Here is a 17,001-nt window from a genome sequence, read left to right as displayed (position 1 = left end):
ATACGTTGCTCCCCCCAGCTGCTGCGAACTGCCTCTATCTCCATAACTTCCTTGGCTGTTGGACAAATACAGGGGTCTTGTAGCTGGTGTTTCAGGTGTTCTGTGTCGGGGCCTGAAAAGTCCCAACACCCCCATCAGAACCTCATTGTATGGAGAAATAGGAGCAGGGTCCTCCAGAGCAGTGAGGAACATCTGGACCATAGACATAAAAAGAGATTGTCTATCCGGTGGCAGGGAGCGTGTTTTTCTGGCGACAGTTAGTGCAAAGGAGTCGCAATGGTCATCGGTAGTTGATTTTTTTTAATAAATCCAATGTGTCACAGGCAATTTGAACCGTTTGGTCCTCTTGGTTCTTCTTTGTTTTTTTTTGTTTTTTCTCTGCTGCCACCGGATAGACAGCTCTCTTCTCCACTCTCACAGCTTCTACGGAATCAGATGCTTCAGCAGCTGCTGAAGCAGATGTTGATGCAGCAGCTGCTGAAGTGGATGTTGATTCAGCAGAAGCTGTGGGAATGGAGGGAGAGATGGTCCCTCCCACTCCAGAGGAACTGCCTGCTCCATCCTCTGTGTCGCTGTCCTCTAAATCAGCTGCAGACATGTTTCCTTCCGTCCTGTGGGGGGAAAAAAAAGATCATTAATACAATTGCACAACATATTATATATAAATAATCTTGTGGAGTGGATTTTAACTTACTTTCTCAATGTGCTGCTGGTCACAATAAACTGTAGCTCTTCACTGAAGGGGAATTTTGTTTTGCTTGGCGAAGAGCCACTCCTTGAGCAATCATTTAGAAATTTTGTGAATCGGTCTCTGATGGAGCGCCAACGTTGCCTCACATCTTTATCTACCAAAAAAAGGTTCCAAAAAAACAAACAATTTTTTAGAGATCTAAACAAATTTTATTTTTAATATACTCAAGGTTTACTAAATAAATGTAATTATAATTACCTATTTTCTGCTGTGTTGCCCCAGGATATTTGTCCCAATCCGGGAACAAGTCGCGAACTATTTTGGTCCACGCAAGTTCCCTGAAGTACTTATCCTTATAGGATTCATCGGAAGGGTCCCACAGGGCCGGATAATCACGAACCTACAATGAATACAATAGTGTCATCTCATAATCTATAGCACGACCAAGTAATGTTACACAAATGCTTTTAAAAAGTTGAAATATATCAAAGTAACCCCTAATAAATGAACACAAGCACAAACTGAAAACACAAACACCAATAAAAACGTTCGTGTGCAGTTGTTTTACTACTAGCTCTGGCGCCATCAATCCTGAGCGGTGCGTGCGCCAATCAAAAACATTAAGTAAAAAACACACTATAAACTGAAATAGTTAGGGTAGGGTTAGGGCTCATAACCCTAAGGACCCTACCCCTAAAGGGATCCTAACCGGAAAGGGATCCTAACCCTACCCCTAACCCTACCCCTAACCCTAAAGGGATCCTAACCCTACCCCAAACCCTAACCCTAAAGGGATCCTAACCTGAAAGGGATCCTAACCCTAACCCTACCCCTAAAGGGATCCTAACCCTAACCCTACCCCTAACCCTAAAGGGATCCTAACCCTACCCCAAACCCTACCCCTAACCCTAAAGGGATCCTAACCCAAAAGGGATCCTAACCCTACCCCTAAAGGGATCCTAACCCTAACCCTACCCCTAACCCTAAAGGGATCCTAACCCGAAAGGGATCCTAACCGTACCCCTAACCCTACCCCTAACCCTAAAGGGATCCTAACCCTACCCCTAACCCTAAAGGGATCCTAGGGTTAATGATAGGGTTGCTATTGTAAGGTGGCATTGAGCACGGTTAATAATTGAGAGGCGTCAATAAGACGCCTATCCATTATTAATCCTATTAAAGGTTTACTATAATATATGTGGACCTCCTAAAAAAAAAATACATAGGGTCCACCTATATTTTTAGTCCAGAAAGGCTAGGCAGACAGCCATGGGCCAATATTTGAGGCCCGGGAAGGGGTTAAAATACCCATGGCTGTTCCCAGGCTATGAATATTAACCCACAGCTGTCTGCGCAGCCTTTCTGGCACTAAAATATAGGGGGCCCAGAAAAAAAAAAAGTGTTGTGGTCCCCCTATATTTTTAGTCCAGAAAGGCTAGGCAGACAGCCGTGGGCCAATATTTGAGGCCCGGGAAGGGGTTAAAATACCCATGGCTGTTCCCAGGCCATGAATATAAGCCCACAGCTGTCTGCGTAACCGTTCCGGCACTAAAATATAGGGGGCCCCGAAAAAAAAAGTGTTGGGGTCCCCCTATATTTTTAGGCCAGAAAGGCCTATCCATTATTAAGCCAATGAAAGGGTTAAAAAAAACCCACAAAGACTAGAAAAAAATATTTTAATGAAATAAAGACACACACTTTTTGACCATATTTTATTCTTCGCTCAATCCACCTGAAGACCCTCGACCTGAAAAAGAGGCAAAATAAAAAAACAAATTCATACTCCCTGGCCCTGTCCGCAGAAATCCATCGAGGGTCCCACGAAGATCTTCCATGGAGAACAGACACATCCAGAGATGTGTCTGCTCTCCACGGCTGCAGCAACACACTGACAGGAGCCGTAGTTCCTGTCGGTGTGTTACTGCGCATGCGCGAGCGAGTTTACCGGCGGTCATTGACCCCGACACTCTCGCTTAACGGCAGTGCTGCGTGGGAAAGTTCAACGCAGCTGTACTGCCGTTAACCGAGACGCCAGAGCCATTGAACTCCGGGACAGTACGCGATACACTGCCAGGAGCTTCGCTCCTGGCAGTGTATCGCCGGAGAGCAGCCGATCGGCGTGGGACACTCGTTTTATGGATTCTGCGGACAGGGAGTATGAATTTTATTTTTTATTTTGGGATTTTTTCCTGGAGGATCGAGGGCTTCGCCTACAAGTGTGCTGTTGGTGAGTATATACTCTATGTTATGTGTTGTATGTACTGTACTGTGTGTCATGTATGTGTATTGTGTGTAGGTGTTTTGTGTAACTTTACAATTGTGCTAAGTCGCCGGACACAGGGACAACTCTCCCATCCTAATACCGGATGGGAGTAGTAGTCCCATACGGCGACTTAGCACAATGGAGGCACTATCGTCGCATGGGGACACACACACAGACACACACACAGACACACACACACACATACATACCAAATCAATCAGACGCCCGACATCGATCCCCATGCGACGGTATGCCTCCATGACAGTCTCTTCGGGAACGACACTCCGCCCACGCACTTCCGCCCACGGACTTCCTCCCGCTTCCCCGCTCTTCCTATAGCAGCGTTTCTGCACCACAAACCACAATAAAACCCGCAGATATATTTTTGATCTGCGGGTTTTACTGCGGGTTTGATCTCACAATGGAGGTCTATGGGTGCAGAACCGCTGCTGTTTCGGAAAAAGAAGTGACATGCTCCTTCTTTTTTCCCGCAGCTATTCAGCGCGGCTTTTTATGGGAAATTCAGGATCATGTGCACAGCGGTTCCTGTTTTCCATAGGGTTACATTGTAATGTACCCTGCATGGAAAACAGCTGCGGAACCGCAGCGGCAAAACCGCTGCGGTTCCGCAGTAAAAAACGCACTGTGTGAACATGGCCTAATACTGCTCATATTTACAAAACTATAGATAATAAAAATAAATACCCTTAGGACCTGAAAATAATTACACATTCCATAACAGTAGGTGGTGCATTATCTCATATACATTATTAATGCAGGGACTTCCTGAATATAATGGGTTTTCCTGAGCTGTAGACATAGCGGTATAACTATACATATTACCGTCCAGTGGAGAATGTCACATACAAGTTCCCAGACAAGGTGAGAGTCGCCCTTTGGGATCAGCAGTTTGACTGTCCCCAATAACGAACAACAGAGATGTAAGGAATTTCTTCCAGGGGATACAGACAATTTGGCCATTATTCCGGGTGATCGGTTATGTAACAGTATAACAGCATATATTCAAAGTGTAATAATTTGGGCTGTAAATATGTCTTTGGCAGTATTATATTGGCACTATTATATTGGCACCGTGGATGTCATGTTATAGTCCTGTCCACGTTATAGTAGCACTGTGTCACGTACTATTTCATGGACACTGTTAGTCATTACATGGCTCTTACATTACTGTGGCAGACACTAATATAATGTCCTCCACTCTGGAGTGCAGTATTATATGGAATTTGGCTGCCACTTTTTGTTGCATGAAGGCGGCACTATTACAAGTTTACTGTGGCAGACTTGAGACAGAACTTATTTTGTATGAAATGTAGTAGTTACTTTGTTGATAATTTCACTATCAATGTAGGGGCGCTGTGGTAGGCACCTTGTGGACACATAAGAAGACACTATTATAGGTGCACTGTGGCAGGCACCTTGTGGACACATCGGAAGGCACTCTTATAGGGGCACTGTGGTAGGCACTTTGTGTATACAGAACCAGAAACACATGGGCTACTTGCACAATGAACAAGTCTGTAAGAACCTGTTCACACACCACCAAGAAACTTGAAGACACAAAAGAGCACAGTGAGGTCAAAAATACACAGTTGTAAAAAAAAAATCACAGTAATAAGCAAGTGCTAGTCAAAAGATGGAAAAAACAGGGTATTTAGTTGATACGTTTTTTTGCAAAAAAAAGTATACTAAGCTGCTCCACCAATCGTCAAGGTATACACATATAGAGCAGTCCTACATAATGTATATAATCCCTATCTGATGTATTTAAAAACCTGATCATCTGTATAGTACCTGTATAAGCAGGGTTCAGAGAGGGAATTTTCATGTGGACATACTGGATGGAACAGCTTTGATGCAAATGACCCATAAGGAGTGATGGACTCCCTAGTCTTGTAGAAACAAGAGAACAATTACAGTACCAGAACCACATGGGCTACTTGCACAATGAACAAGTCTGTAGGAACATGTTCACACACCACAGAGTATTTTTGACCTCACTGTGCTCTTTTGTGTCTTCACCTTGTGGATACATCAGAAGGCACTATTATAGGGGCACTGTGGTAGGCACCTTGTGGATACATCAGAAGGCACTATTATAGGGGCTGTCACGATTCACACCGTGACCGTCACCCCCACGTCACAGATCGGGGTGACTTTAGGCCAACAGTCGGCTATCACATGTGCAGGGGGGCTTATCTTAGTTATCCCTCCACTCCACAATGTGATGAAAAAACACACACAAGGCTATTGACCTCTTAGTTTACAGCAGGGGCTTATTCTAGGTATCCCACTGCTCTTCAATATACCACGAACTGCAGGGATTTATGTATATCCCGCTTACAGTTCCACTTAAAACTTGCAGCTCTCTGGCGCCCCCCTTACGGTCAGGTCAGATTAGGTACTGCACCTAGGGTAATTAGTCGCCAGAAAGGCTGCCTGCTATGTACTGACTATTGGGCATGCTGCAGCGACGCGATAAACTACTCCCACTCAGGCAGGAACAATAATTATCAACGCCGCAGTCGCTAAAACAACACCCAGAGGCCTGCACACGGTAAGCTGCCACCAGCTTCGATTAAACGGGTCCGAAATTAACCCAAAACAGTAGTGCAATTCGCTTCAGGAGACAGGGTACGTTTTAGAACAGGAAGAACGACTCTAGTATTAAATATTATACTCCATCAAAGGTTTCAGGCAGTGTTTATAAATTAAGTCATATAAATATTGAAAATATGTACAAGGTAATTATAAAAAAAAACAGGAGTTAAATGAGAAATAACACTTACATGTGTTCAGATCATGTGGGCAACCAGGCTAGTGGAGTTTCCATCTGTCCCAGTGCATTAGGAACAGCTCTTCAGGTCAGACTCACATGGGTTCCAGCAGACAGACTCCCTGCTGGGGTCTGGCCAAAAACTTATAAACTGCAGCCTGTGACATCACAGAAAGGGCTGGCTATCCCAGACCGTCCTACCTTTTCAGTCTTACTAGATTTAACACAAGTTTGTCTAATGCCTGTATCTCCGCTACAGAACACGTCATAGTCATAACAAACCCAGCATCCATCTTGTATTAACATTGGCATTCTAATGAGATCAAATATGTCCTATTTGTGATGCATAATTACAGAGAAATCCCTACTTTTTTACCTGATGGAGTTAGAAGCTCATGTTTAGAGTGGTTGACAGATCCGCCGAGGGACATAAAGAACATATATTTTTTCCTTTTTCTAGCCTAACTCATTAGCCCAATATCTTATCATATTAGAACAAAGACTCTCATGGATTCTGGAAGCTTCTAAACCAGTTTCAGCTAGTACACTCTCCTGGCAGCTATGCCAGTCGTAAATACCTTTCTTCAATAAAACTCTTCCACATGCATTGACAAGACACGCTCTTGCCTGAGTGAAAGGGAAGGGGGGGGGTATAGCCCACAGCCTGGCTAACAAGAGAAACTAAACTTATATGATATTCCATACAATATCGTGACACCTCCCCCTTTTGGTGTGCGCTACGGAGGCAGAACCCCTCGGTATGCCTCCATGTGCACCTCAGTAGGTTCACCCTGGCGGGACAGTCCATCTGTATTTCCATGCTCCCTGCCCGTTTTGTGTTCAATGGTGAAGTCAAACTGCTGAAGGGCAAGGCTCCAGCGTAGCAACCTGCCGTTGCTTCCACACATGGCGTTTAGCGAGCGCAGAGGGTGGTGGTCGGTCACCACAGTGAAGGTGTGACCGTACAAGTAGGGCTGCAAGCACTGCAGGGCCCAGACTATGGCCAGGTACTCCTCGATGGTGGGGTAGGCCACTTCCCTTGGCAAAAATTTCCGGCTCAGGTATAACACGGGGTGCTCTTGGTCCTCCGAGTCAACCTGGCTGAGCACAGCACCAAGGCCAAACTCACTGGCATCAGTCTGTACCAAGAACGGTCACTGCTGTCGACTGCTTTCAACACAGGGGCATTGCACAGTGCTGTTTTCAACGCCTGGAAGGCCCTTTCACAGCCATTGGTCCAGTTGACGATGTGGGGTAGCTTCTTCCTAGTGAGGTCCGTCAAGGGTTTTGCCAGGCTACTATAGTGCTGCACGAAGCGCCTATAGTACCCTGCAGTGCCCAGGAAGGACATCACCTGTTTCTTGATCCTGGGGGTGGGCCAGTTCACGATCACTCCCACTTTCTCAGGCTCTGGCTTTAGGGTGCCTCCGCCTACCCGGTGCCCCAGGTAGTGGACCTCTCTCATGCCCATCTGGCACTTTCCCGGCTTGATAGTCAATCCTGCTTGGTGAATTCGCCTGAGCACCTCCTTGAGATGCTGCAGGTGTTCCTTCCAGGAGGGACTGAAGATGGCAGTGTCATCCAAGTACGCCACTGCGTACTTCTCCAGTCCCTGAAGCAGGAGGTTGACCATCCGCTGGAAAGTGGCTGGGGCATTCTTCATGCCGAAGGGCATGACCGTGGACTTGTACAATCCAAAGGGTGTGATAAAGGCGGACTTCTCCTGCGCCTCGGGGCTCAGGGGAATCTGCCAGTATCCTCGACTCAGATCCTTTATTGTCAGGTATTTTGCGCCAGCTAACCTCTCAAGCAGCTCCTCGATGCGCGGCATTGGGTGTGCATCAGAGGCTGTGATGGCGTTGAGCCCCCTGTAGTCCACGCAGAACCGGGTGGTCCGGTCTTTCTTTGGCACGAGAACTACAGGTGAGGCCCACACGCTCTTTGACCATCGAATCACCCCCAGCTGTAACATCTCATCGATCTCCTGGCGCATAATCTGCTGCACCTGGTCGGAGATTCGATAGGGTGTCCGCCGTAGTGCGGCGTGATTCCCGGTGTCCACCTCGTGGACTGCTAACTCAGTCCTCCCAGGTTGGTTGGAGAACACGACCCGGAAGGGTTCCAGTGTGGTTTGCAACTGCAACTGCTGGGGTTCAGTTAACGAGGCGCTTACCTCCACGTCCTCGATGGACCCACCGGTCTTGGCTTGGGCCAGCATGTCCAGGAGGGTGTCTTCCTCCCCGTCTTCGGGCAAGCCGCAGACCGGTAGGACGAAAGGTTCACGTTCATGATGAGCCTTCATCATGTTGACGTGAAAGGCCTTTTGCCAACCCCGAGCGTGGTCAAGCGTGACCACGTAGGTGACCGGGTTGAGCTGTTGGGCCCTCCCAGGCTGCCTGAAGCTTATCCTTTGGTACGGGGACCAGCACCCACACCTTTTGACCCATGTGGTAGGTCCGCTCCCGGGCGTTCTGGTTGTACCAGTGCTTCTGGTCAGCCTGAGCCTGCGTCATGTTGTCATGCACCAACTGCGTCAAGGTCTGCATCTTGTCACGGAAGCGCATGACATACTCCACTATGGACACTTCAGAAGGGTTCGGCTCCTCTTCCCAGGATTCTCTTACCAACCCAAAGGGTCCCTGGACTCGCCTGCCGTACAGGAGCTCGAAGGGGGAGAACCCCGTCGAGGCCTGCGGAACCTCTCGGTAAGTGAATAGCAGGTGTGGGAGGTACCACTCCCAGTCGCGCCCTTGGGTCTCAACCAGCATGCGTAGCATCTGTTTGAGGGTACCATTGAAGCATTCACACAAGCCATTGGTCTGTGGGTGATACGCACTCGATACCAGGTGCTTCACCTGCATTCTCTTACAGAGAGCCTCCATTAGGCGAGACATAAATTGGGTCCTTTGATCAATAAGCATTTCCCTGGGAAGTCCTACACGTGAAAAGATGGCCAACAGGGCATCCGCCACCTTATCTGCCATAGTTGACGACAGAGCTACTGCCTCTGGGTACCGGGAAGCGTAGTCTACCACAGTAAGGATGTATTGCTTTCCAGAGCTGCTGGGGACGGCCAGCGGGCCAACAATGTCCACTGCGATTCTCTGGAAAGGCTCCTCTATCACTGGTAAAGGGATCAGGGGAGCCTTAAGAGCAGGCCCCGCCTTCCCCACTCTTTGACAAGTGATACAGGAGCGGCAGTAGTTTGACACATCTGTCCCCATCTTAGGCCAATAGAAGTGTTGAGACAGCCGGGCCTTAGTTTTGCTGATCCCCAAGTGTCCAGCTAGCGGGATCTCATAGGCAATCCGTAACAACTCACCCCGGAATTGCTGTGGGACGACCAGCTGTCTTTCCCTCAACCACTCCTTTTGCGTTTCTACGGGTACTGTCTCCCGGTATAACCTTCCTCATTCCCAGAACACCCTCTCCTTATCAGTCTCAGAGGTGGGCGTCTTGGCAAGTTGTCTCAAACTCTCTAGGCTCACATCTGTGCGCAGAGCGGCCTGAATCTCCTGGCTAGGGGAAGCCAGAAGCGATGCCAGGGTCCCTTCCCCACGGGAACCCTCTGGGACCTGCTCTGGGTCCACCTCTAGTTCAGTCACACTGATGACTGAGGAGGGTCCGGAAGGCAGACAGATATCTGCGTTCCGGGCACTCTGACTGCGGGTGACAGCAGCTACGTAGGCTGTCTCCTCGGGGGTTTCTACAGACCCATCAGCCCGGCGCTGCTATGGGCTCTACCTCCCCATCCACCCCCACCACTTTAGGGGCAGTGCTACTTCTGGGCCAGTTACCTTCCTCGGTGGCACTGGTCAATTTCATGGAGTCACCTCTCTCACGGTTCCCATGCATCTCCCCATTTCCTGTAGCACTGACACTTGCCCCTGCTAGGGGTTCCTCAGCCATCTCACTCCGCAGAGCGACGAGGCTGAGCACCCCTGTACCTATGGATACATTAACCTTTGCAGAAAAATGGTTATCAGGTTCAGTTGGCACAAGTACAACATTTTCACCATCAATCCTAGGGAAAAAATGGTTATCAGATGCATCATTACAAGATAAAGCATGGTCAGGTAACACATGCGATTTCCCATCATCATCATCATCATCATCAGGGTTAACGTTACCCTCATTAGTAGATTGGGGAGGGGTGTCAGGGACGTAGTATGCAACCATCCTCCCCAAATCAGTCCCCAACAAAACATCAGTGGGCAAATTATCAGACAGCCCCACTTCCTTCACCCCGCTCCCGGCACCCCAATCAATATAAACCCGGGCCATCGGTAAGGGACAGCTGATGCCCCCAATCCCAGTGACAGTTAGGGTTTTCCCCGGAATGATTTCTTCAGGGGCCGCCAGTTTGGGTCGGATGAGGGTTCGTTCAGCCCCGGTGTCCTTGAGGCCTGTAGCAACATGGCCTCCCACAGTGACGTGCTGTACGTTGTCACACACCCTCCCAACCACACCACCCACCAAAAGAACTGCTGCATTAGGCCATGGGGCCTTTGCTGAGGGGTTCTTTGGCTTGTCTGGACAGTAGTGACTGATATGACCAGGCCGCCTGCAGTGGTAACACTGGCGAGGTTTGGTGGTAAATCTGGTGTTGTTGGCCACGGGGACAGGACCTCTGGTGTGTTGGCTGGCAGGGGTACTGGCGTTGGATGCAGGCTTACCCCCTCTCCAGCTGGTGTTGACTGGCTTCCGCACTTCCGATCTACGGTTGGCCTCATAGGCATCGGCAATCTGCGTTGCTTTCGTCACATCTTTGGGTTCTCTGTCCATCATGAACTGTCGCACCTCAGCTGGGCAAAGATGTAAGAACTGGTCTTTGATCATCAGGTCTCGCAGCTGTGCAAAGGTGGTCACTGACAGTCCTTGGGTCCACTGGTCAAAGTGGGTCCCCAGTCCATGCACCACATCACTGTAACTGTCGTGTGGGCCACGTTGGAGGGTCCGGAGCTTTCTACGGTACACCTCGGGTGTAAGCTGGAACTTGGCTATCAGAGCCTGCTTGATGGCCTCATAGTCTCCATCTTGTTCTTGAGGGAGGGCAGCAAACGCCTCCAGAGCTTTGCCTCTCAGCCCTGGTGTCAGGTATCGGGCCCAATCATCTGTAGGCAGCCGGTACTGTCTGCAGGCTTTCTCAAAGGCCCGCAGAAACGTGTCCAAGTCCCCGTCCTTCTCCATAACAGGAAAGTGATCGGGCCGGGGCTTCGGTATCTGAGCGCTGCTGGGCACACAGCTCTGGGTGGTGGAGGGCATCCCCCTGCCAGAGCATCTCCAGTTCATGTTCTCGCTGGGCTTGGCGCTCGGCTCTCTCAGCCTCTTCGAATTGCAGGACCAGCTGCAGACATTTCTCTAGGTCATCTGCAGAGCATTGTTGCAGAGCCAGCTGCAGGTGGATGTCTGAGCTCCCCTGGTTGCAAGTAGCGCCGGCATTCAGTGTTTGGAACTCTGCTGCAGCACCACCTCTGCTCGTGCTTGCTTCTGCGGCCACTGGTCTCTGAGAGCGGTCTAGAGCGGCTTGGTCTGCTTCAAATTGCACCAGTTCAGCGACCATTTGAGCCTTGGTCTTTCCCGCACAGTCATGCTGTGACATGCACAAGGCCATAAGAGTGTCCTTGGACTGCTTCTTATAAAAGGTTTCTCCCAGCACAACCATGGTTGCCAAATAAAAGATAGGATAGAAAAACGAAGAGAAAGGAGGGGATAATTATCAGTACACAATTGTCTCAAGACTAATAAACACTGAGTTCGTTCTCCAAACTTATTTGCGCAAGTCCTCGCAAGAACTTTGCAAGTTTTTAGTGAGATGAATGATTACTCAAACCAAATCACTAATGCTCTAAGATCCCACCGCTGCCACCAATATGTCACGATTCACACCGTGACCGTCACCCCCACGTCGCAGATCGGGATGACTTTAGGCCAACAGTCGGCTATCACATGTGCAGGGGGGCTTATCTTAGTTATCCCTCCACTCCACAATGTGATGAAAAAACACACACAAGACTATTGACCTCTTAGTTTACAGCAGGGGCTTATTCTAGGTATCCCACTGCTCTTCAATATACCATGAACTGCAGGGATTTATGTATATCCCGCTTACAGTTCCACTTAAAACTTGCAGCTCTCTGGCGCCCCCCTTACGGTCAGGTCAGATTAGGTACTGCACCTAGGGTAATTAGTCGCCAGAAAGGCTGCCTGCTATGTACTGGCTATTGGGCACGCTGCAGCGATGCAATAAACTACTCCCACTCAGGCAGGAACATTAATTATCAACGCCGCAGTCGCTACAACAACACCCAGAGGCCTGCACACGGTAAGCGGCCACCAGCTTCGATTAAACGGGTCCGAAGCTAACCCAAAACAGTAGCGCAATTCCCTTCAGGAGACAGGGTACGTTTTAGAACAGGAAGAACGACTCTAGTATTAAATATTATACTCCGTCAAAGGTTTCAGGCAGTGTTTATAAAATAAGTCATATAAAGATGTTACAATATGAGACAATTGAATATATGTACAAGGTAATTATAAAAAACAGGGGTTAAATGAGAAATAACACTTACATGTGTTCAGATCATGTGGGCAACCAGGCTAGTGGAGTTTCCATCTGTCCCAGTGCATTAGGAACAGCTCTTTAGGTCAGACTCACATGGGTTCCAGCAGACAGACCCCTGCTGGGGTCTGGCCAAAAACTTATAAACTGCAGCCAGTGACATCACAGAAAGGGCTGGCTATCCCAGACCGTCCTACCTTTTCAGTCTTACTAGATTTAACACAAGTTTGTCTAATGCCTGTATCTCCGCTACAGAACACGTCATAGTCATAACAAACCCAGCATCCATCTCGTATTAACATTGGCATTCTAATGAGATCAAATATGTCCTATTTGTGATGCATAATTACAGAGAAATCCCTACTTTTTTACCTGATGAAGTTAGAAGCTCATGTTTAGAGTGGTTGACAGATCCGCCGAGGGACGTAAAAAATATGTATTTTTTCCTTTTTCTAGCCTAACTCATTAGCCCAATATCTTATCATATTAGAACAAAGACTCTCATAGATTCTGGAAGCTTCTCAACCAGTTTCAGCTAGTATACTCTCCACTGCAGCTATGCCAGTCGTAAATACCTTTCTTCAATAAAACTCCCCCACATGCATTGACAAGACACGCTCTTGCCTGAGTGAAAGGGAAGGGGGGGGGGTTTAGCCCACAGCCTGGCTAACAAGAGAAACTAAACTTATATGATATTCAATACAATATCGTGACAGGGGCACTGTGGTAGGCAACTTGTGGACACATAAGAAGACACTATTATAGGGGCACTGTAGTAGGTACCTTATGGACACATCAGAAGGCACTATTATAGGGGCACTGTGGTAGGCACCTTGTGGACACATCAGAAGTCATTATAATAGGGGCACTGTGGTGGGCATTTTATGGACACATCAGAAGGCACTATTATAGGGGCACTGTGGTAGGCACCTTGTGGATACATCAGAAGGCATATTATAGGGGCACTGTGGTAGGCACCTTATGGACACATCAGAAGGCACTATTATAGGGGCACTGTGGTAGGCACCTTGTGGACACATCAGAAGTCATTATAATAGGGGCACTGTGGTGGGCATTTTATGGACACATCAGAAGGCACTATTATAGGGGCACTGTGTTAGGCACCTTGAGGACACATCAGAAGGCACTATTATAGGGGCACTGTGGCAGGCACCTTGTGGACACATCAAAAGGCACTGTTATAGGGGCACTGTGGTAGGTACCTTGAGAACACATCAGAAGGCACTATTATAGGGGCACTGTGGTAGGTACCTTGTGGACACATCAGATGGCACTATTATAGGGGCACTGTGGAAGGTACCTTGTGGATACATCAGAAGGCACTATTATAGGGGCATTGTGGCAGGCACCTTGTGGACACATCAGAGGGCACTATTATAGGGGCACTGTGGTACGCACCTTGTGGATACATCAGAAGGCACAATTATAGGGGCACTGTGGCAGGCACCTTGTGGACACATCAGAAGACACTATTATAGGGGCACTTTGGTAGGCACCTTGTGGATACATCAGAAGACACTATTATAGGGCACTGTGGTAGGCACCTTGTGGACACATAAGAAGACACTATTATAGGGGCACTGTGGTAGGCACCTTGTGGACACATCAAAAGGCACTATTATAGGGGCACTGTGGTAGGCACCTTGTGGACACACCTGAAGGCACTATTATAGGGGCACTGTGGTAGGCACCTTGTGGACACATAAGATGACACTATTATAGGGGCACTGTGGTAGGTACCTTGTGGACACATAAGAAAACACTATTATAGGGGCACTGTAGTAGGTACCTTATGGACACATCGGAAGGCACTATTATAGGGGCACTGTGGCAGGCACCTTGTGGACACATCAGAAGGCCCTATTATAGGGTTACTGTGGCAGGCACCTTGAGGGCACATCAAAAGGCACTATTATAGGGGCACTGTGGTAGGCACCTTATGGACACATCAGAAGGCACTATTATAGGGGCACTGTGGTAGGCACCTTATGGACACATCAGAAGGCACTATTATAGGGGCACTGTGGTAGGTACCTTGTGGACACATCAGAAGGCACTATTATAGGGGCACTGTGGTAGGCACCTTATGGACACATCAGAAGGCACTATTATAGGGGCACTGTGGTAGGCACTTTATGGACACATCAGAAGGCACTATTATAGGGGCACTGTGGTAGGTACCTTGTGGACACATCAGAAGGCACTATTATAAGGGCACTGTGGCAGGCACCTTGTGGACACATCAGAAGGCACTATTATAGGGGTACTGTGGTAGGCACCTTGAGGACACATCAGAAGGCACTATTATAGGGGTACTGTGGTAGGCACCTTGTGGACACATCAGAAGGCACTATTATAGGGGTACTGTGGTAGGCACCTTGAGGACACATCAGAAGGCACGATTATAGGGGCGCTGTGGTAGGCACCTTGAGGACACATCAGAAGGCACTATTATAGGGACACTGGTAGGCACCTTGTGGATACATCAGATGGCACTATTATAGGGGCACTGTGGTAGGTACCTTATGGACACATCAGAAGGCACTATTATAGGGGCACTGTGGTAGGTACCTTATGGACACATCAGAAGGCACTATTATAGGGGCACTGTGGTAGGCACTTTATGGACACATCGGAAGGCACTATTACAGGGGCACTGTGGCAGGCACCTTTGGACACATAAGAAAACACTATTATAGGGGCACTGTAGTAGGTACCTTATGGACACATCGGAAGGCACTATTATAGGGGCACTGTGGTAGGCACCTTATGGATACATCGGAAGGCACTATTATAGGGGCACCGTGGCAGGCACCTTGTGGACACATCAGAGAGCACTATTATAGGGGTACTGTGGCAGGCACCTTGAGGACACATCAGAAGGCACTATTATAGGGGCACTGTGGTAGGCACCTTATGGACACATCAGAAGGCACTATTATAGGGGCACTGTTGTAGGCACCTTATGGACACATCAGAAGGCACTATTATAGGGGCACTGTGGTAGGTACCTTGAGGGCACATCAAAAGGCACTATTATAGGGGCACTCTGGTAGGCACCTTATGGACACATCAGAAGGCACTATTATAGGGGCACTGTGGTAGGCACCTTATGGACACATCAGAAGGCACTATTATAGGGGCACTGTGGTAGGTACCTTGTGGACACATCAGAAGGCACTATTATAGGGGCACTGTGGTAGGCACCTTATGGACACATCAGAAGGCACTATTATAGGGGCACTGTGGTAGGCACTTTATGGACACATCAGAAGGCACTATTATAGGGGCACTGTGGTAGGTACCTTGTGGACACATCAGAAGGCACTATTATAAGGGCACTGTGGCAGGCACCTTGTGGACACATCAGAAGGCACTATTATAGGGGCACTGTGGTAGGCACCTTATGGACACATCAGAAGGCACTATTATAGGGGCACTGTGGTAGGTACCTTGTGGACACATCAGAAGGCACTATTATAGGGGCACTGTGGTAGGCACCTTATGGACACATCAGAAGGCACTATTATAGGGGCACTGTGGTAGGCACCTTGAGGACACATCAGAAGGCACTATTATAGGGGTACTGTGGTAGGCACCTTGTGGACACATCAGAAGGCACTATTATAGGGGTACTGTGGTAGGCACCTTGAGGACACATCAGAAGGCACGATTATAGGGGCGCTGTGGTAGGCACCTTGAGGACACATCAGAAGGCACTATTATAGGGACACTGGTAGGCACCTTGTGGATACATCAGAAGGCACTATTATAGGGGCACGGTGGTAGGTACCTTATGGACACATCAGAAGGCACTATTATAGGGGCACTGTGGTAGGCACTTTATGGACACATCGGAAGGCACTATTACAGGGGCACTGTGGCAGGCACCTTGTGGACACATAAGAAAACACTATTATAGGGGCACTGTAGTAGGTACCTTATAGACACATCGGAAGGCACTATTATAGGGGCACTGTGGTAGGTACCTTGTGGACACATCGGAAGGCACTATTATAGGGGCACTGTGGTAGGCACCTTATGGATACATCGGAAGGCACTATTATAGGGGCACCGTGGCAGGCACCTTGTGGACACATCAGAGGGCACTATTATAGGGGTACTGTGGCAGGCACCTTGAGGACACATCAGAAGGCACTATTATAGGGGCACTGTGGTAGGCACCTTATGGACACATCAGAAGGCACTATTATAGGGGCACTGTTGTAGGCACCTTATGGACACATCAGAAGGCACTATTATAGGGGCACTGTGGTAGGCACCTTGTGGACACATCAGAAGGCACTATTATAGGGGCACTGTGGTAGGCAATTTATGTACACATCGGAAGGCACTATTATAGGGGCACTGTGGTAGGCACCTTGTGGATACATCAGAAGACACTATTATAGGGGCACTGTGGTAGGCACCTTGTGGACACATCAGAAGACACTATTATAGGGGCACTGTGGTAGGTACCTTATGGATACATCATAAGACACTATTATAGGGGCACTGTGGTAGGCACCTTGTGGACACATCAGAAGGCACTATTATAGGGGCACTGTGGAAGGTACCTTGTGGACACATCAGAAGGCACTATTATAGGGGCACTGTGGTAGGCACCTTGTGGACACTGTTGTGAATTCTGTTTTCGAACTCCCTCCTGT

General features: G+C 48.5%; 1 protein-coding gene across 1 annotated transcript in view; it reads left to right on the top strand.

Annotated features, from left to right (window-relative positions):
• Positions 1–17,001, top strand: part of C5H1orf115 (chromosome 5 C1orf115 homolog) — a 35,812-nt gene that overhangs the window by 9,607 nt on the left and 9,204 nt on the right. The window lies entirely within an intron of this gene.

The sequence above is a fragment of the Ranitomeya imitator genome, chromosome 5 (genome assembly GCF_032444005.1).
Source record: "Ranitomeya imitator isolate aRanImi1 chromosome 5, aRanImi1.pri, whole genome shotgun sequence".
Lineage (NCBI taxonomy): Eukaryota > Metazoa > Chordata > Amphibia > Anura > Dendrobatidae > Ranitomeya > Ranitomeya imitator.
Note: the sequence above shows the minus strand (reverse complement) of the source record. Positions and strands in the feature narration are given on the sequence as shown.